The following is a 23,295-nucleotide window of genomic DNA, read 5'->3' as shown; positions in this document are numbered from 1 at the left end:
AACATGCTTTCTCCAGATCCATAAATGCCACACACAAGTCCTTCTGTTTCTCTTAAGCATTCTCAAATATTTTCTTCAAAGGAAACATCAGAGTGGCTGGATAGGATGTTATTGCAAATGGATTTCTTAAGATTGGGGATGTCTGTGTTGTTGATTAGTTGGTTCGGACTTTCACTGTAGGTATGAATCACTGAGAAGCGTCTGAGGATTAGCAGAATGCATGATTAGAGACATTGCATAAAGGCAAAGGGGGACAAGGGTGAGTCTTAGAATTACAAAGGTGTATGTTTGTTGAGTGTACTTTGTATGGAAGAATGGAGACTTGAGAGGGTAGCGGCATGCAATGAGCTCAGAGTTCTACACTTGTGTTGCCCCATTTCTTAACATTCTCTATTCGTAACAAGTCTTCATTCCTACATGCGCGTACACATTCACACACCCTATCCTAAGCCAAATACCCATTAAATCGACCAGTAGTGAGGGGAGGATGAACACCTGGGTTGGGTGAGGTCAAACGCCGCCGCGCCAAAGATTCGTTCCCGTGCGGGCCCGACCTCGGCAGCGCCCATGGTGACGCATGACCAGTAACGCTAACTACTGCTACACCACTTGTGTATGTGCGTATGTGTGTGTGTGCGCGTGTGTGTGTGTGTGTGTGTGTGTGTGTGTGTGTGTAAACCCAACAGTGAATTTACATGGTATATACCTATAATATCCCATTTTAGTTCTCATTTGTTTCCTACTGTTAAGACTTCAGAACAACCAAATACAACCTAGCAATAACGCCACAAAATATGTATCGTTTCAATATGCTTCGCAAGATCTTTTGGGTTGTTGTACCGGTGGTGATATTAGCTTCCTCCTGAGTAACTTAGCTGTTTGCAGGGATCTGGTTCACTCTCGTGGGAACTATTGCTCACATACCTGGAGCAGCTATTCTTCACGTTCTCTACGAGTCAGAGTAGACTCGCTCTTGCTATCACTACTCTCCAACCATTGATCTCCCCATCCATCATGTTGTTGCTGCTGCTGCTCTCTCTCTCTCTCTCTCTCTCTCTCTCTCTCTCTCTCTCTCTCTCTCTCTCTCTCTCTCTCTCTCTCTCTCTCTCTCTCAGGCATTATTTCGGACGTATCATCCCGCCCCCCCATGAGCCAACTGCGTCTATCCCAGCTACAATGGGCTGGGACGCCCAGGTATGCGCCTGGTTACTGCGTCTCATAGTTTCTGTGTGTGTGTGGAGATCCACCATACGAGGATTGATCGTTATGGTCCCTATCGCTTTCCTCGAGTAGTGGAACTGTAAAGTCTTTTCCCCTTCTTATGCCTTCCTACATATGATCTATTTGCCATGAGAAGTTAGGTGTACGAACACCGAAAGAGCTCAGTTTAATTTCTGCATTCTTCATTCCATAACTCTACACTTTTCATCCAAGATTGCTACAGTTAAATGCAAGTTTTGCATATTTCATTTCGACGACTTGTACGAAAAATGATGCTTGAGAAAAACAAGGGATGAAGTGCACAGGAGTACTACCAATCCTAGGATGATCCCTCATAACCTAACGTACAAACTGGGAACAAGTATCAGCTGAAGCCATTTTCCAGAAATTTCAAGCCAGAACCATTTTCCTTTTAAAAGAACCAAGTCTACTCTGACGTTTGATAGAATATGCAGTTGTATGAGCATGAATTCTCTGAGCTCAACTTCAGATTTTAAATATTTCAGTTTGCAGGAAAACTTGTATTTTTTTCTACAACTGTGGAGTTTTGCCATGGACACGATTCAGCATCACTGCTCAACTTGACAGCTCAGTAATGGCTTTTTATAAAGTTGAACACTCCAGACTTATCTAAAATTTCATCTGGCACAAGGATTGCACTGTTACTCTATGGCACGTACCCACTATATATATATATATATATATATATATATATATATATATATATATATATATATATATATATATATATATTCCTATGAATCCACGGGGAAAATGAAACACGATAAGTTCCCAAGTGCACTTTCGTGAAATTAATCACATCATCAGGGGAGACACAAGATATATATATATATATATATATATATATATTTATTTATTTTTTATTTATTTTGCTTTGTCGCTGTCTCCCGCGTTAGCGAGGTAGCGCAAGGAAACAGACGAAAGAATGGCCCAACCCACCCATATACACATGTATATACATACACCCCCACACACGCAAATATACATACCTATGTATCTCAACGTATACATATATGTACACACACAGACATATACATATATACACATGTACATAATTCATACTGTCTGCCTTTATTCATTCCCATCGCCACCTCGCCACACATGAAATAACAACCCCCTCCCCCCTCATGTGTGCGAGGTAGTACCAGGAAAAGACAACAAAGGCCACATTCGTTCACACTCAGTCTCTAGCTGTCATGTAATAATGCACCGAAACCAAAGCTCCCTTTCCACATCCAGGTCCCACAGAACTTTCCATGGTTTACCCCAGACGCTTCACATGCCCTGGTTAAATCCATTGACAGCACGTCGACCCCGGTATGCCACATCGTTCCAATTCACTCTATTCCTTGCACGCCTTTCACCCTCATGCATGTTCAGGCCCCAATCACTCAAAATCTTTTTCACACCATCCTTCCACCTCCAATTTGGTCTCCCACTTTTCCTCGTTCCCTCCACCTCTGACACATATATCCTCTTGGTCAATCTTTCCTCACTCATTCTCTCCATGTGACTAAACCATTTCAAAACACCCTCTTCTGCTCTCTCAACCACACTCTTTTTATTACCACACATCTCTCTTACCCTTACATTACTTACTCGATCAAACCACCTCACACCACATATTGTCCTCAAACATCTCATTTCCAGCACATCCACCCTCCTCCGCACAACTCTATCCATAGCCCACGCCTCACAACCATACAAAATTGTTGGAACCACTATTTCTTCAAACATACCCATTTTTGCTTTCCAAGATAATGTTCTCGACTTCCACACATTCTTCAAGGCTCCCAGAGTTTTCGCCCCCTACCCCACCCTATTATATATATATATATATATATATATATATATATATATATATATATATATATATATATATATATATATTTTTTTTTTTTTTTTTTTTTTTTTTTTTTTTATACACTGTCGCTGTCTCCCGCGTTTGCGAGGTAGCGCAAGGAAACAGACGAAAGAAATGGCCCAACCCCCCCCCCATACACATGTACATACACACGTCCACACACGCAAATATACATACCTACACAGCTTTCCATGGTTTACCCCAGACGCTTCACATGCTTTGCTTCAATCCACTGACAGCACGTCAACCCCTGTATACCACATGACTCCAATTCACTCTATTTCTTGCCCTCCTTTCACCCTCCTGCATGTTCAGGCCCCGATCACACAAAATCTTTTTCACTCCATCTTTCCACCTCCAATTTGGTCTCCCTCTTCTCCTCGTTCCCTCCACCTCCGACACATATATCCTCTTGGTCAATCTCTCCTCACTCATTCTCTCCATGTGCCCAAACCATTTCAAAACACCCTCTTCTGCTCTCTCAACCACGCTCTTTTTATTTCCACACATCTCTCTTACCCTTACGTTACTTACTCGATCAAACCACCTCACACCACACATTGTCCTCAAACATCTCATTTCCAGCACATCCATCCTCCTGCGCACATCTCTATCCATAGCCCACGCCTCGCAACCATACAGCATTGTTGGAACCACTATTCCCTCAAACATACCCATTTTTGCTTTCCGAGATAATGTTCTCGACTTCCACACATTTTTCAAGGCTCCCAAAATTTTCGCCCCCTCCCCCACCCTATGATCCACTTCCGCTTCCATGGTTCCATCCGCTGACAGATCCACTCCCAGATATCTAAAACACTTCACTTCCTCCAGTTTTTCTCCATTCAAACTCACCTCCCAATTGACTTGACCCTCACCCCTACTGTACCTAATAACCTTGCTCTTATTCACATTTACTCTCAACTTTCTTCTTCCACACACTTTACCAAACTCAGTCACCAGCTTCTGCAGTTTCTCACATGAATCAGCCACCAGCGCTGTATCATCAGCGAACAACAATTGACTCACTTCCCAAGCTCTCTCATCCCCAACAGACTTCATACTTGCCCCTCTTTCCAGGACTCTTGCATTTACCTCCTTTACAACCCCATCCATAAACAAATTAAACAACCATGGAGACATCACACACCCCTGCCGCAAACCTACATTCACTGAGAACCAATCACTTTCCTCTCTTCCTACACGTACACATGCCTTACATCCTCGATAAAAACTTTTCACTGCTTCTAACAACTTGCCTCCCACACCATATATTCTTAATACCTTCCACAGAGCATCTCTATCAACTCTATCATATGCCTTCTCCAGATCCATAAATGCTACATACAAATCCATTTGCTTTTCTAAGTATTTCTCACATACATTCTTCAAAGCAAACACCTGATCCACACATCCTCTACCACTTCTGAAACCGCACTGCTCTTCCCCAATCTGATGCTCTGTACATGCCTTCACCCTCTCAATCAATACCCTCCCATATAATTTACCAGGAATACTCAACAAACTTATACCTCTGTATAAGTTATATATATATATATATATATATATATATATATATATATATATATATATATATATATATATATATATATATATATAATCAAGTCCATAACAGATGAATGAATAGGATGAATGCACCTGAGACAACCAGAGCATTATATGCCTACGTATCAGTTCAGTAAACTATCTTCAGGGAAGGGACAACAGACTGGAACACAGGTATATATATGCAGCTCAGGTCAACCATCTGGACGCCATGACGTGTCGTGACTGCACTGGCTCCGGCGCCTTACATCTGAGAGCTTAAAATATTTGATTCTTTAAGCCGGCAAATGTAACACCAGAAATGATATCAAAAGAGGTGGAAAATATTGAAGCCTGCACCATAGGGTGGAGAGGACAGCTCGAGAACCAGTTGGTATTTAATGATGACATGGCGGTAAAGTGAAGACAAAGTTGAAGGAGGATTGCCTTTCGTAATGATAGATAGTCTTAAGATTCAGGATATAGTAGAATATGGTCCATCTGGATGATAAGTGACGGGAAAAGTAACTATGCAAAAGAAGCGCTTATTGGTCGTCTCTGTATTTCATCTATAAACGTGATCGAAATCGTTAACTCCAAAACGGCATTACTGAGTTTCTTTTAAACTTGGTAGATATGTTTGATAGGAATGGAAAGTATGGTCCGAACACTCTTCAGATGCGGTACTTCCAAGAAAGCAAAGTACATCTTTAGTCTACATATATATAATGGTCCATGTCCGGCACAGACCACTACTGTTGTCCGTAGTGGCCTGCGCTTGAGGTAAAGGCCAGACAGGCCACCACAGGATTCGGGTTTCGGGAGGGTACAGCCTTTCAAGGGGATGGAGAGTTCTGGGGAGGGAGGTGTGCCGGGAGAGGGGGACGACACGCAGATGATTAGACTATGGGAGGGGAGAGCTGCATAGACTAAGGGTCCGGTGACAGAAGGTCCGTGTAAGAGGAGGTGGGCTTAAGACGGTCGTGTGGGGTGAGGGGGCTTCAGTGCAAGAGACAATGGTCGAGGGAGAGGAAAGCCATGCAGGGCATTAAGGTCTGGGAATGGAGGGCCATGCAGGAGCTGGGGGTTATGTGTAGGAGGGAGAGTCGTGTGGACACCGTCCGTTCACTGAAGCGTCTATAATAATAGAAGTCAGGTTTAAGGCCGGTCGTAGGCCTACTTAAAAAGCTTTTTGATATCAATAGCCGAAGAGGCTCTTGATATTGATAGAGACACGCTAGAAGAGTCTTGATTTTATTGGCTACAGAGAGTCATAAGCAGACAATTTTCTAAAGCGTATATAGGAGAGTTTCCCCTTCTAGCATATCATTGTAATTACTAGGATGAAACGAACTGATATCTTACCATGACTAGGTCTTATCTTCATACATATCGGTATCGACACTGCGAATATCATCTATGATAGACCAATTGAAAAATCTATTACATAATCCTTCACTTTTATTGTGCAGTGACTGATGACGCAAAAAGAGAGAGCAAAGTTGAAATATGATTTAAAGAGGAAATATAATCGTGGCAGCTACACCGAGCATGACATATTCTGTAGTATCATAAACTGGGAAACGAAATTCAACAACTAAGTGGTGTGAAACATACAGTAAAGGAATAGGCACATTGGCACCTACAGCCTCAGATGCACTGGGAAGATTGAGAGAGTTAGGAATGGTTATTCAAATGATGTTAAAAAGGAAAGGAGCTTAGAGTTATGCTGTCATGAAGATATAAACAGGACTTTAGCCAACTATATTTCTTAGGTATAAGAGAAATAAGTGAAAAGATCATTGTGGAAACCAGGAAAAAATTCAAAATATTTTACATATATTCACTGGGTAAATTCAGTTGAAGAGCTAAGGAATTCAAAGGGAGGAGTTGTAGTGGTTGATGCAGGTATATGTGACGAAGTGAATGACAAGTTAAAAAGTGTTTTCAGTTTGGAAGGCTCTGTAACACCAACGCTAATGAGGTGGAATGAGGAAGAGGTCGCATTGATTTCATTGAGATCGCAAGAAAAGAAATCAGTAGAACATTAAATGATTTTCACATATCAAATGCCACCATATATGCTAAAGATGTTTGCAGAAATTCTTGATAAACAACTTGAAAAACTGCTAATGATGTCGCTGGAGAAAGGCAAAGTGACAAGGGACAGGAAAAGAGCAAGTATCATACCTATGTATAAGACAGGAGACCCGGGAAGAGCCGCTGAGCTACACACCAGCCTCCCAGACGAGGGCGGTGTGTAAAGGTTATGGAAAAGATAACCAGAAAGCATATGGGCGACTCCCTGAGGAGAAAAATCCCCTAAGTGAAAAATAACACGGGTTTAGGCAAGGAAGGTCATGTGCAGTATACCTCTTGGATTTCTTCTAGAGACTGAGATGTTTTAAACAATAGAGAAGACTGGTACCAAGCAGGAATAAGGGTGAGACGTCTTCCATGGATACAGTAGTATCACTATGGAGTGGAAAAATGGATGTATATCACGGGGGAATTTTCGAAATGGGTTCAGGTCACCGATGGCGTGCCGTGAGGTCCTGTTCTCAAACGAAAACTCCTCTTGACCTGTGTGGGTAATGAGCACGTTTGCAATGACACAAAGGTCATGAGAGAGATGAAGAGCGAGGAGAGTTGCATCTGTATAGAAGAGGATATTAGGACAGATTCCAGCGTTGGTCTGATTCATGGTTGATAAAGTTCATCCCAAATAAATGTAAAATAACTCTAATGTGAATGGAACACAATGAATGAAAGGCCTCAGCATAAATATCATCTCGCAGGATATGAGCTGCAGGAATATCCGTGTGAGACGGACATGGGAGTTGACATCATTTCTAACTTGTTGACTGAGTTCTTCATTATAAGAATAGAAAGGGAGAAAACTGTCTACTGGCAAATATTAGGATAGCCTTCAAGTTTATGGATGAGGAAATATTGATTAACCTGTTCGTATCAAAAACTAGAATATGGTTCTCAGGTTTGGTGATCGCAATTAAAGAAGCACAGAGAAGAGACAGAAAAGGTTTAAAGGAGGGAAACTAAAATGGCACCAGAATAAAGAGACCTTAAATGCGCGAAAAGGTTGAAGGCCTTACGTTTCCCCAAAATCGAAGAGAAAAGAGTGAGGGGTGAATCGATCAAGACCTTTAAGTTTCTGAATCAAAAGAGTTCATGACATGAAATTAAAGAGAAAAAGGTTTTAAGAAAAGTTATACAGAAGCACTTTTATATTATAAGAGCGGTGACTGGACGGTATCAAATGGACGAAGAAATAAAAGGTGTGGACAGCATACACAAGTTTACATAATTGTATGATGATAGAGGTGGTTCAAGAAATGCGACCCTTCGGTTGTAAGACTCCCTTTCTGTATAGTTAGAATAGGTAGTTACATACATACGTACATACATATAGACATACATACAGACATACATACATACATATATACTTACATATTGAAATGATAAGGATCGCAGTAGGAACAAAAGCATAAACATAAACAAAATAATTTATCAATGATAAAATCAACAACGAGAACAAGAAATGATACATAAGACAATAACAAACGTCGCTACAGGAAGAAGGACAACATCAACAACAACAACAACAACACCAGTACCATCTACAGAGGGAATGTCTGAGGAACTTACTCGACAGAGAAAGGTAGTGGAGCCACGACGGTGAATGGGGCCTGGGAGGGTAATGCTCTCCTGGGAGGGTGATGCTGTCAGCCTTAATGTTTCGCGGGTGACACGAAGATTTAGGCGAGTAGAAGAGCAGGTGTAGTTTCAGACGTGCTGTGATGGTTTTCCTGAGAAGGGTATTTGGAGTCCGGGGGAATGAAGACAGGGGCGAGAAGGGGCTCAGCTGGAAAATATTGGAGTACGTCGCAACGTAGACACTGTAGTTATTGGGCCATAGGACGCGGCCGGTTGGGAAGATGAGGTACTAGGGCATAGCGTGTGTACAAGGCGAACAAATGAACCGCTACAGGCGCACCCAACCTTTGAACAAGGAGAAATGAATGTTCTTTTGGTGAAATATTCGACCGAGGAATGCTTGCGAGTCTTACCACTTGCTGGGCAGTCACACGAGTTAATAGTTGCTCTTAAAGCATATATGCTACACTGGGTATGGCTTTTAACTATCCATGTGTACTGCACTGTCTAACATGTAGATGCATTGCTCTCTACAGAGAACCTTCTCATCTCATTAGCTGGAAAATCATTTCCCCAATTCATTACACAATAATTTCTCGTGCATCCGCTTCACTGGAGTCAGTGTGTATTTCTAAATCAACATGTTCGTAGCACTCGATTGAACGTTGACGTTATTTGGCCTAAAATTTGTCTGCATAACTGCTACTGTTCTCTCTGTCACTCCATTACTCTCCAAGTTCCACACAAGAACAGTTTTCTTTAACTTACCGAAGTTATTCTAAGAACACAAGGTCCTTGACTAAGGAGATATCAATAAACATCGGAGGAGTGGTTGATGTTTTCCCACACAGATGTTGGAGCGTTGAAGACCTTTATATACTTCATTCTTTATCACTTGGAGCAAATCATGAACTACCTACCCTATCCACATACTCATAATTCCAACCATAATGACCATTCTTCCAACACTCTGAATATTTTTCTCAGTCCTTCCCTCGTGCTGTAGCCACACAATCCCGCCACTCACTCGTTTGAAGGAGCACACTCTGGTATCGTCTGTGTACTCACTGCCCTCCCTCCTCCAGCCTCCCTCCAAAAAGTCGATATTGGCAATTTAACCGCGTTGACTGATCTAACTTTCAGATATTTTTTTGCTCTATTTTTCCCAAGAGGATTATTGTCTCTCTTTAGGTGATGCGTCTGTCTTTACTGAGGTTATAACAGACGTTATTGCTCAGGAAATGGATGCGCATCACCCTTCATCGTGTTGGACTACCTCTTCTTGAAACTCGTTCAAACGTCCGTACATTTCCGTTCTAAGACCATTCGGGCAAGACACCTAACATGTCAGACCTGAACAGAAAAAATCTTACCTTCGTTCGACTCGCATTATATCCTTCCTTTCCGCCTGATATCATTGCAAACAAGGTACATGTGGCGCGACGAGTTTCTTTATCCGTGGGATGTGTGGTGACCTTTGCCATTCCTCTGCTCATAATTCTTTCTGGTCTTTGGCCGAGTCTACTTCAACAGTTTCAGCGATATTACCGTCTCTCGGAGTTTCTGCTCCGACAATACTGTAACTGTCTCTGATGTTGATAAAATAACTCATTTTAGTTATGTTTTCTCCTTTTGATACCACCTTCTATATCATAGCTTTCCCTAATCCATTGATGCACGTCTTACTGATTCCAAACTTCTCCCTGCCATTCCTTCTCGTGCACACCAGAAGGCACTACGGTGAGTGGGCACAAGAATGGCGTATGGAGCAGATGATATTCCTCGAGTTCTGAAGGAGTGTGCTTCTGAGCACTCATCTTGCTCCCTCGTCGGTCGCATTATTGTTTAGCAAACAATACTTTTCTTGGACACAAATTTTGATTCACCTCCCTCACTTTTCTCTCATATCAAATTTCTACTCTGTTCGGTTTAACTCCGTAATTGTTCATTGATCAATATCGTTCTCTCATCCTGCTAAGGATGGTGTTCGTCGGGTTTCTATCCAGTTCATTTCAACGATTTCTCTCTTTAGAATATACTCAAAAGTAATTATGTGCTGACGACCAGCCTGCCTTCCTCCAATTTCTTCGAATGCGGTCGTTCAGCACTTGCTTGAACTACGTCTCTTTTTGTTACATTTACAGATATATATATATATATATATATATATATATATATATATATATATATATATATATATATATATATACCTAGATTTGGAAAGCATTTTCTATTGGACAGAAGCAAGAAAATTGAGCTTTTTCCTTCTAAAACGAAATATCTTCTCGATCATATTTATGGAAATCCTCAAACCATCTCATCTCCTCCGGTGGCTCTATAATTGCAACAATCAAGGTGTCAGAAATACTTGATATCACCGTAATATCTAATCGATCGTGGAAACCCCACAATAGAAAAATAGTTGTCAAAAATTATTCTGAACTTTTGTCCTTGTATGGAGAAGTAATGTCCCTTTAGGGAGATTCTACCTTTACCATCTCATTTCAAAGAGTGTAGTCCAAAGCAAACCGACCGATCAACTTTCGCAGAATGACTTCACAACTTGAAATATTCACTATTGGCAGCAGTGTTGGTGTTCTTTCCCTCTTCTGTGGATATTACTCCGGTTTCAGCTCCCTAACCACGTCTGTTTGTTTGCCACCATCATCAGCTAGACCTCAAAATACTGCATCGTACGATGACTATAGTTGAAAAGTCTAGAGTGAACTATTTCTTTCCCCTGCAACGCCAAGCTTTGGAACTCTTTACACTCTCGTTTCTCTCCTATTAGGTGAGATCTGCCCTTTTATAAAGACAGGCTCTCTGCCTACCACGAGGTTCTTACATTAATTTTTTCCTCTTCTCTCCCCGCTTTTTCTTGCCTTGAAGCAATTTTTCATTATTCATTTGAGACTCGAATTTGGTGAGGACATTTGTCTCTGACAGAAGCCTCTGGGAGAGAAACAGATTATTTTTCATTTCTCTTCAAGTCTTCCATTAATTTCTGTTGCGTGGGATGACAGCAAAGCACAAAATGCAGGCACCAAGGTTGTAATTGATGTTTAGAGTAATACAGATCATACCAGTGAACAGCACAGAGTGGTGAACTGTCTTGTCGATGGGTCACATTGGCGCGGTAAGACTCAGGAAGCCTAACATCTGTCGTCCACACAAACGACGATGTGAGGGACAGAGAACGGTGGGTTGTCGTCAGCTCAGTTAGTCCAAGCGCTATGGCCAGTTCTATGCGTTTGAGTCAAGTGTATTTCTGTGTAAGTTCTTATGTACACGAGGCGTGGAATCCTGTCTCTTAATTTCTTAGTTTTCTTCGATCTTGTCTTTTCATATGCGATATGTGCTTTACTAAGATATTAATACTTATAAAACAATGAATAGAAGATAAGCATTTTCGGTGGAAAAAAGAAATCTGCTTTATTTGTATATTTACTCATCAGGGAGATCTCGATGAAACGTTTGGAACAAAATGTTCAGCTGTAAGCGGGACGAGAGTAGTTCTTAAGCAAGGATGATTCAGGGAAGGACACACTGAGGAGACGGGTCTGAATAGTGAGCATGTAGAGGTGGACACGATAACCATCCAGCACAAAAGTATATTTTAACCAAATGCGGGAAGGTACACAGGAGGCAGAAGACTTTTTCATGTCTGCTGAAACGGCACGGGTAACTGAATGCCCTAATTAAGGCCATCACATCATTAACGCTCTCTCTCTCTCTCTCTCTCTCTCTCTCTCTCTCTCTCTCTCTCTCTCTCTCTCTGTATATATACATATATATATATATATATATATATATATATATATATATATATATATATATATATATATATATATGTGTGTGTGTGTGTGTGTGTGTGTGTGTATCCTAACTTCAACCAGGTACCATATTCAACGACTTATCCTCAGAACAGGATGAACAGCTGGGTTGACTGTGGACTGACTGTGGTAACAAGGGTGATCTCGGCCTCAGGCGGCACGTGAATGCCATAAACATAAACAAATAGTTTTCTGACTCTGTTGTCTCATGAAAGATTGGATGACAAGGTGGCTCCCTGTACGTTACTGGACTCTCACGAAAGGATAGAAAATGGGTCAGGTGTGTTCAGTTTGTGTGCAGGGCTAGAAAATTCTGTGTGTGTGTGTGTGTGTGTGTGTGTGTGTGAGATTACCAGGTCTATGGTAGTAACAGAGAAGAATGGGGTCTTCATCGTGGCACTTGCATGGATGAAATGCTGAAGCTACTCAGAAGAATCCTACTGAAATATGATGAAAGTTGACTCGATATATAGAAAAGAAATGTAAGTCAGCTGATAGTCATAGTGAATAATAATACAGGAGTGAGTCCATCAAAATGAAGGAAGTTTCAGCGTGCAATAAGGAATCATGTTCAAATATCAAAGAAAACACATAGATTACAGAAGGCTAAAAATTCCGCAATCAACAAACACCATAAGCCCAATCATGCTTGTGACGGATATGCACACGTAAAATGCATCAATACGAATTCTATTAGGAAGACAATTAGCAGCTTTGTATGCTTTCATAATAATGATAATAATAATAATAATAATAATAATAATAATAATAATGATAATGATAATAATAATAATAATAATAATGGTGATAATAATAATGCTTCCCCCTTTTAGAAATTTCAATACAAGGAGGGGGGGGGGGGGGGTTCCAGCCCCCGCTCCCACCCCTTTTAGTCGCCTTCTACGACACGCAGGGAATACGTGGGAAGTATTCTTTCTCCCCTGGGTGACGACGGAATGGATGAAGGCAGCAAGTATGAATATATACATGTGTATATATGTATATGTCTGTGTATGTATATGTATGTATACGCTGAAATATATAGATATGTATATATGCGTGTTTGGGCGTTTATGTATATATGTGTGTACGTGGGTGGGTTGGGCCATTCCTCGTCTGTTTCCTTGCGCTACCTCACTGACGCTGGAGACGGCGATTAATAATAATAATAATAATAATGATAATAATAATGATAATAATGATAACAATAATAATAATAATAACAATGATAATAAATGATAATTGATAATAATAACAATAATAATAATAATAATAATAATAATAATAATAATAATAATAATAATAATAGCAATAACAATAATAATAATGATAGTAATGAAACTCCAAATGGGTAGCAATGATGCTCCTGATTACCGCTCCATTTGGCATCTCCCCTCTGTCTTCATTACCCCGGTACACACACACACACACACACACACACCCGCTCCAACTCTATATTTTCACTCCTCTTACCACCCACCAGATGGCAGGCCTGGCCATCAGTCCGCAGCCAACCTTCCACCCTCCTCTGAGAGTTATGGTTGTTGAACGACACTTAAGCACCTGAGCTGATATGGATGAACTTGCGGTGACATTAACTGTATCAGATGGTCGGGTCATTACACTGAATACAGTGTTAAGTCCACATGTATTCTTCATCGTGTGGGATTAAAAGATGTCAAAGACGAATTTCCTTTAGGTTCCTTGGCAAGACAAGAACCGTATTACGTGGTTCCGAAACTGTGATTGTGAATCTGAATGCATTTCAATGACATTATAGGATTCCCTTGAAGACTATTAGCCTGCTCTCGAATTATACGTAACTCTCAGAGCCAGGGACAGTTATATGTGCGCCACTGTCTGTATACAGAGTTGTGTCTATGGACATTGTGGCCGAGATTGTGTTAGATAGCTGCTCCAGAGTCAATGGGACACATACTAGATCCTAGAGTTATATGTATATATATATATGTTCTGGCTTGACGGGTATCGAAGTCTTGTCACTCGCTAACCCTTGAAATTCATCGAGAATTTGTGAGAGGAAATAAGTCCCTCGTCAAAGGACGTATATATATGTATAAGTAACTAAACCAGGCCCTCGCGAAAGGACGTATATATATATGTATAAGTAACAAAACCATAATCTGTCAAGGGAGATGATAGTCTTGCAGTCTTGATAGTGAGAGTTCTAGGTGATCCTCCGTCCGTGTGGACAAGAAATCTTTACTAAAAGGAGATAGACCAGTCTGCTGCTGCTGCTGCTGCTGCTACCCCCTGAAAACGCAGTTAACCATCCTAGTCCCCTGCATCTAAATTACGAGTGCAAAACAATATACAGATTTAAACACAGTGCAGTAGTGGCTAAAGATGAGCAGCATTCTCGAAGTCAAAGTTGATGGCATTCTGCTCTTGCTAGATAAATGGAAATTGATAGATGAATAGAGGAATAGATAGACAAGTGAATGAAAAACGGATGCCGACTGAAAGATTACACTAGTTAGATTATGAATTTTTCATTGCATATATAAAACTGTAAATAAAACCGATGAACAGCTCGTCGATCTGTGTGCTACAAAAGGATTAGAGAATAGGAATACCTGGTTTCATAGAAGTACATTCATAAGTATACGTAGATTTGCTGGTTTGGGGTTCTAAAGGGCATTACCAGATCACTAACTGGCTGGCGGCCGGAACAGAGACTGGTGGATGTGAATGCAATGAGAGTGGTAGATGGAGGGTTTTCTGATGATTTCTTAGTGGAAGCGAAGATGAAAGTTTGTCGTGGCTTTAAGGACTTGATTATCAAAATTTAGGCTTATAAGCCAAGCACTGGAGCTCTTCAGCGCTCGTGGCTTTAAGGAGTGAGGGAAATGTCATGTATAGAAAAAATGGTAATGGTGAGCTTAGCAAAGAGACTCGTTTGCGGAGACACCAAGTGAGATTGGATGAAGAGTGGCAGAAGGTGAATGTAGATGAAACTGTGGGAGCGGGCGAGGTGTGGAAGGTGTTTAGGGAGTCACTGCTTTCATGAGGGTAAATTGTGGTTGGTATTGTGGGACGTGTGTGTCTGAGAAAAGACTGTGAGTGGGAGGGTGTGGAATCTAATTATCTAGTGCAAGGCGAGGGATGTGAACATTTGGATGAAGTGGAACTGAAAGTGGTGGGAGTATATAAATGCGTAGAGGGTGAGAAGGAGAAGGAGAGTAAATGAGAGATGGGGATACAGAATATCGGCAAGCGAAGAACATGAAAACGCCTCGGGAGGTGAATAATGTTATAGGAACAAGGGAACAAATGTGAGCATCGGTAAGGGGTGCGGATACGAAAGTAGTAATAGGCAACGTAAAGAGGAGATGGAGTAAGTATTTTGAAAGACTAATGAATGCGTCAGATGATAGGATGGCGAATGTTGAGTGTTGAGGACGAGGAGGTTGTGGAGCGAAAGAGAGCTATGGCGAATGATTTTGGTGAGAGAAGGTGAGTTGTTAAAAGTCTTGCGTAATATGAAGTATGGGAAAGCAGCTGGACTGGATGGGGCTGCTGTTAGTTAGTTACTTAGTAACTTGAGTTTATATATGGCTCATGAACCGGCATGATACCTGTTTAGCGCTGTTATATAAAGTCAAAAGGGATAAATGCGAATGATCAAATTACAGAGGAAGTCTGTTAAGTATACGTGATTATTAGCATGCGAGAGTGGTTATGGAAAGGGTGGCGGCACGAACAAGGCGTCAGACTAGGGAGGAGCAATGTGATTCCGGCAGTGGTAGACGATATGTGGATTGTGTGGGGTAAATACTTTCAGATAGAAAGGTATTTGTAAATGGCACTTTATGGCACTAAAGAATGGTTACGGTGAGGCTGAGAGAGATGCCCTGTGTAGGAAGAAAACTACGAGAAGGAGTGCGGTGGATTGAAGTGTGTATACGAGTACGTAAGGAGGAGGCTGAGTTGTAAAAGATGAATGGTGATTCTTTGTTAAGAGTGCGTAATGTCAACAGCTGCTTGGTAAGATCAATCGTAGATGGGGTTGGTAAGCGAGTTAAATGCGAGGATTTGTGGAGTTAGGTTAGGTATGTGTGCGGTCTCCAAGAGAACATGTTTACATACTTATAAAGCACGACTCAAAACTCAGCCGTAAACCAACTCACCTGAACAGGAAAGTCATGAAAAGCTTACTCAAAATCCACCCTGAAACAATATATCAAACATCCACAAAGAAGACTTCGATCCAATGTCAGTCCAAGCACTCACAGATATCTTAAGCCACTGCTGGACACACAGCACTGTTCGGAAGCTTACCGGCATAGCAACTATCGTAACTACCCAACTTTCCCTCTTGTCACTCCTCCAGTAACACTGTTTTCTTATATACCAAACTCCCTGAAACACTGTTTTCTTATATACCAAACTCCCTGAAACACCGATCATCAACAGAATTGACCAAAATTTCCCCTCTCAGCTACACAGCACGGCTTTAGGCCTAATGTCTCTGCAATCACACTGCACAAAGACGTCACAAACCATTCTAGATGGCTTCAACCAATCACATACCCGCCCCCTTTCCTCACAATTTAATGGCAATAAATGTCAGCCAAGCATTAGACATCGTCCAACAAAAAACATTCCCAAGCAAAAGATACTTGAGAAAATATGTTGAGTCGACTTCATAGGTGGCCATGTCACTCAAGGAGGTTCCAAAGTTTTCAAACTCTTCATTGGATTTCTCCTCTTCAGTCTCTTCCTACATGACTTTCCATCACCTCCCTCTGATCACATTATGAAAGTCTTCTCATACGTTGATAACCTCACAGCCACATCACACACTCCTGACATTGCCCAAGTAACAACACACATGGAACACAATGTCGCAGTTGCAATACTGCCTCGGAAAAATGCACCGCAATGGATTATGGTTCACATGGTCATTTGTTACGTCAGCTGTGTGGCCATTTTACGGTAGATAATGCTGTCAAGATCCTGATCGATCACCACATTTTCGTAGACAGATTAGAGTCTTCATCTATCACGACAGTGGCACCTGGTACGTATAGTTAAATCTGGACTCTGTAACTATAAAGATGAAAAGCCTGGCGATGACTTTCGTGTGTTACTGCTCTTTTATGAGTCGGTATCTCATTTTCTGTTGACGTACTGTGAAAGTTCTTTGAAAAAGTTAGCCTTTTTATCGACTTAATTCTGACACACGCTGGCAGATGAGCAACAAGGTGACATTCCTGATGTCCGTGGTATGGTATCTACGCTTTCTAGGGCTTCACATGGTCGTGGGCATTAATATCATCCCAAAGGTACAAAATTTGTCGAGATGTTGTTAACTGCAATACTAAGTGTAAGAAAAATGTATGAACCATATCACTGTTGAGGTGTCTGAGGGCTGGTGGAATGCATGTACAGTGCCACTATATAACGGCGAGAGGGACAAACGCGAGTGCTCAAACGACAGAGGTGGAAGTTTGCTGAGTAAACCTGGTTAGTTGTATTGGAGGGTTTTGATTGATAGGGTGAAGGCATGTTCAGAGGATCAGACTGGGGAGGAACAGTGTGGTTTCAGAAGTGGTTTAGGATGTGTGTGGATCAGGTGTCTGCTGTATGAGAAGAGCTAAAGGCAACAGAAAAATATGTACGTGGCAATTATGGATCTGGAGAAAGCATATGATAGGATTGACTGACATGTCCTGTAGAGGGTTTCGAGAATGTATGGTACGGGAGCAAAGCTGCTAAAAGGAGTGAGAAGTTTTTATCAAAGGTGTAAAGCGTGTGTACGAGTAGGAAGGGAGAGTGAATGGTTCCAAGTGAAGGTAGGTCTGCAGCAAGGACCGTAGTGTTACTATGGCTACTATGAGAAAATTGTTGTATTGCTGATTACAGAACACTGGTGGTAGGTTGGAGAGACCAACTGCAGAAGTTAGATACAGTTTGAAAGTGTGTGAAAGGAGGAAGTTGAGATTACATGTGAATTTGAGCAATGTTATTGGGTTTAGGAGGAAAGGGACAGGTTTGCTGTAGTGTGAGTTTGAATGAAGAAAATTTGAAGGAATTGAAGTGCTTTACATACCTGGGAGTGATATAGGAGCAAATGGAATCTTGAAAGCAAAAATGAGTCATGGGATGGGTGAGGGGGGTGAAGGTTCTTGGAGCACTGAAGAATGTGTGGAACGAGAGATCGTTATTTGGGAGGGCAAAATGAGTATGTTTGAAGGTACAGTAGTCCCAACAGAGTTGTATGGATGCGAGGGATGGCTGTAGATGAGAATGTGCGGAGGGTGGATGTGTTACTAATGAAATCTTTGAGGACAGTATGTGGTGTGCGGTGGTTTGACAGAAAATGATAAAGAGATATGTGTGGAAATTGAAAGTGTGTGCTTGAGTGAGTTGACGAGGGTGTGCTGGTATGGTGTGGACATATGGGATGAGTAAGGAGAGGTTGACAAAGAGTATATATATGTCAGAACTTGGGGGGGGGGGGGCGAAGAGAAGGTGGAAACTAAATTGGAGGTGGAAGGATTGAGCGAGAAAAGATTCTGAGTGATCAGGGCCTGAATATACAGAGGAGTGCAAGACGTGTACATGATACAGTGAATCAGAACGATGTGGTTTACAGGGGTCGACGGGCTGTTAGTGGGCTAAATCAATATTCAAAGCGGCGGGAAGACCGTGAAGTCTGGTTGTGGACAGGAAGTTGTGGTTTTGGTGCATTACAGATGACAGCTAGAGAGTGAATGTGAGCAAACGCGGCCTTTCTTTGTCTGCTCTTGGCGCTACCTTGCTGACGCAGGAGACAGCGATCAAGTAATATATATATATATATATATATATATATATATATATATATATTCTTTTCTTTCTTTCAAACTATTCGCCATTTCCCGCATTAGCGAGGTAGCTTTAAGAACAGAGGACTGGGCCTTTGAGGGAATACCCTCACCTGGCACAATTCTCTGTTCCTTCTTTTGGAAAAAAAAAAAAAAAAAAAAAAAAAAAAAAAAAAAAAAACGAGAGGGGAGGATTTCCAGCCCCCCGCTCCCTCCCCTTTTAGTCGCCTTCTACGACACGCAGGGAATACGTGGGAAGTATTCTTAATCCCCTATCCCCAGGGATATATATATATATATATATATATATATATATACATATATATATATATATATATATATATATATATATATACATATATATATATATATATATATATATATATATATATATATATATATATATATATATATATATATATATATTTTTTTTTTTTTTTTTATACCTCGTCGCTGTCTCCCGCGTTTGCGAGGTAGCGCAAGGAAACAGACGAAAGAAATGGCCCAACCCCCCCCATACACATGTACATACACACGTCCACACACGCAAATATACATACCTACACAGCTTTCCATGGTTTACCCCAGACGCTTCACATGCCTTGATTCAATCCACTGACAGCACGTCAACCCCTGTATACCACATCGCTCCAATTCACTCTATTCCTTGCCCTCCTTTCACCCTCCTGCATGTTCAGGCCCCGATCACACAAAATCCTTTTCACTCCATCTTTCCACCTCCAATTTGGTCTCCCTCTTCTCCTCGTTCCCTCCACCTCCGACACATATATCCTCTTGGTCAATCTTTCCTCACTCATTCTCTCCATGTGCCCAAACCATTTCAAAACACCCTCTTCTGCTCTCTCAACCACGCTCTTTTTATTTCCACACATCTCTCTTACCCTTACGTTACTTACTCGATCAAACCACCTCACACTACACATTATCCTCAAACATCTCATTTCCAGCACATCCATCCTCCTGCGCACAACTCTATCCATAGCCCACGCCTCGCAACCATACAACATTGTTGGAACCACTATTCCTTCAAACATACCCATTTTTGCTTTCCGGGATAATGTTCTCGACTTCCACACATTTTTCAAGGCTCCCAAAATTTTCGCCCCCTCCCCCACCCTATGATCCATTTCCGCTTCCATGGTTCCATCCGCTGACAGATCCACTCCCAGATATCTAAAACACTTCACTTCCTCCAGTTTTTCTCCATTCAAACTCACCTCCCAATTGACTTGACCCTCAACCCTACTGTACCTAATAACCTTGCTCTTATTCACATTTACTCTTAACTTTCTTCTTCCACACACTTTACCAAACTCCGTCACCAGCTTCTGCAGTTTCTCACATGAATCCGCCACCAGCGCTGTATCATCAGCGAACAACAACTGACTCACTTCCCAAGCTCTCTCATCCCCAACAGACTTCATACTTGCCCCTCTTTCCAAGACTCTTGCATTTACCTCCCTAACAACCCCATCCATAAACAAATTAAACAACCATGGAGACATCACACACCCCTGCCTCAAACCTACATTCACTGAGAACCAATCACTTTCCTCTCTTCCTACACGTACACATGCCTTACATCCTCGATAGGGGAGAAAGAATACTTCCCACGTATTCCCTGCGTGTCGTAGAAGGCGACTAAAAGGGGAGGGAGCGGGGGGCTGGAAATCCTCCCCTCTTGTTTTTTTTTTTATTTTCCAAAAGAAGGAACAGAGAAGGGGGCCAGGTGAGGATGTTCCCTCAGAGGCCCAGTCCTCTGTTCTTAACACTACCTCGCTAACGCGGGAAATGGCGAATAGCATGAAAGAAATACATATATATATAATTTCTACAAAGCGGTATAGAAGGTTGTTGAGCAGGAATGTCCCACTCTTCCCCATACATCACGACTCTAGGCCCAACCACTCCAGTAACACACTACACACATCCCTCACAAAACACATCCTGCACGGCTTCAACCAACCGCAAACGCCCCTCCCTGGCACAGCCACGCTGTTTGTAATGCTGACAAAACGTTTACCGTCTGCATTGTTTTAATCCAATTCTATATCACATGAAGAATGTTCAAAGTCGATCCACCTTTACGAAAGTGTCTGAACACTACCTAGCCAGACTGCCGGTTATGTAAGGCGAGGTAACGTCATAAAATGTCGGTTACTCCAATCGTATTGGAATATTGTGCAACGATAACTTTTGAAGGAGATACTTAGAAAGAAGCAGTATGACCTGGGGCAGGAGGCCGTCTGTCGTTACTATATTTTTATGTTCTTACGCAACACCGTGGTAATTGAATCCATATCCCGATAGAACGTTAGAGTTATAACATAGTCATTTGAAATACGATGGCCAAAATGTGTCTGGAATACATCCTATAATTATCTGAAATAACAGTGTTCGGAATATACCCTATAATTGACAGATTACTGCAGTAGAAATTGATAAATAGATCTTCATTTTACTTACCTTCCGTCGCCTGGCGGGTGTAGGTGAAGTCCTGACAGGCATCAGTCACGAGTGACGAGGCTTTCAGGAAATTTTCGAAGCACCACACTCACTATATTGATGTAAGAAATGATATTCCCTCCAGGCTATGTTGTATCTAGTCTTTGATCACGACTATAGATTGCAGTATGTTCACTATACTATCCACCAGTTACAATAATCACTATATTTTGCCACATTTCCTCATATTGATCATCAGTCATTATATGTATTTAATATTTCCATTGTATTGTTCATTACTATCAGCAAGGCAAAATTTTCGCCAAACTATTCAACAATCACTTTGATGATTACATAAATTTTGCAACACTTTCTACCTCACTGTTCACCAGTCTTCATATGTATCATTATTTCCAACATGTTCTTCATCAGTCACCTTATGTTGTAATATTTGCTTATATTACTCACTAGTCGCTATACGTTCCAGTACCTCAATCGTAATTCTTCTGTACCAATCACCATATGTAATAATATATCTAACACCTCATCAATAATCATTATTTGTTACAATATATCCACCCTGTTGTTCACCTGTCATTACATGTTGCAGTATGCGATACGTTGTTCGCTATTGTATCGCTGCAATATTTCGGTCTCTATTACTGTGATATAAACTACCCACGAGTGGAAATGACGCACAGTATTTTCTGTTTCGTAACACTATCAGGGAAGTCCATAAATAAAAAATCATTAACCGTGCCTTTGTCCGGAAGTGACATATTTCTAGATCAGTTAAATCGTATCTAAAATTCTCTGGTGGACGTTGCTATTTCAAGTAGTTGTCGAAGTTATATCACTCGTGATGTGAACTACCACTTTTGTGTACGTTCCAAGCGGTAAAACACGCAACTAAAGCGCCCACAGAAACACAAGCTAAAGGCATATAATCACAGTAATATCATCGTTGTCTCATATTTCACTATCACTCGACATACCAAGTATAAATGCGATAGATCACACACCGGTAATAGCGTACCTTAGCGTCCAATGTCTTCTTTCAAGTGAGGTGTTGAGGGAAGTCGGGTGGTTAACGTCAGGGCGGAGGTAGCAGAGGGATGTGGGGTTGTGTCTGGCAACAAGGAGACTGACCATTGAAGAGGTCGTTCCTCAATCTTGGTTGAAGTTCAAAACAAGTACTTTTTTTCAATATCAGTGAGTAGTAGATATTCAATTTTCAATCAATGTGGGTGAATAAGGCTTATATCTGTGCGAGTAAGAATACTTCATGTGAATTTTGATTTACATGTGCAAAATTCTGGAATTCGACAGACGTAAGAGACAAATAGATACTTTGGATGGACAACACATTTATAATTGTCAGTATGAAAGGCCTTTGTCAGACGCGTTTCTTTACTGGTGGAAGATTATTCACGTAAATATTAAGGTGGATTACACAGACACACACACACACACACACACACACACACGGGTGCAAAACTCCCTTCCTCTTACAGTACAAATAGGTAAATACCCACTCTAAAAAAAGCAAGTACACGAATGTGGATGGAGTGGTAGTTAATGGAAAATAACTTGCGTTTAGGGACCGGATTAGGGAAGACAAGCTGGTGTTGCTGGAACACTGGAGACAAACTTACTACAGAGATAAGACCTAATGTGTCCAGATAGACTCGGCGGCCGAGATGGATACGGGGCTTATCTTGTTGGAGCTCATTCATTCAGTCTTATGTAAAGCAACGATTACTGATAATGATAGACGGGAACCTCCCACACTAATATTGCCTGGCTGTCACTCTATGAATACGTGCAGGGACTCACA

At 41.3% G+C, this 23,295-nt stretch overlaps 1 protein-coding gene across 1 annotated transcript in view; it reads right to left on the bottom strand.

The window, feature by feature from the left end:
* Positions 1-21,663, bottom strand: part of LOC139749860 (nephrin-like) — a 343,103-nt gene extending 321,440 nt beyond the window's left edge. Inside the window, exon 1 of the mRNA XM_071664200.1 lies at positions 21,480-21,663. The gene's annotated coding sequence lies outside the window, so the exon portion shown is untranslated. The remainder of the gene's footprint in view (positions 1-21,479) is intronic.
* Between the last annotated feature and the right edge of the window lie 1,632 nt (positions 21,664-23,295).

This window comes from Panulirus ornatus, chromosome 8 (genome assembly GCF_036320965.1).
Source record: "Panulirus ornatus isolate Po-2019 chromosome 8, ASM3632096v1, whole genome shotgun sequence".
Taxonomy (NCBI): Eukaryota; Metazoa; Arthropoda; class Malacostraca; order Decapoda; family Palinuridae; genus Panulirus; species Panulirus ornatus.
Note: the sequence above shows the minus strand (reverse complement) of the source record. Positions and strands in the feature narration are given on the sequence as shown.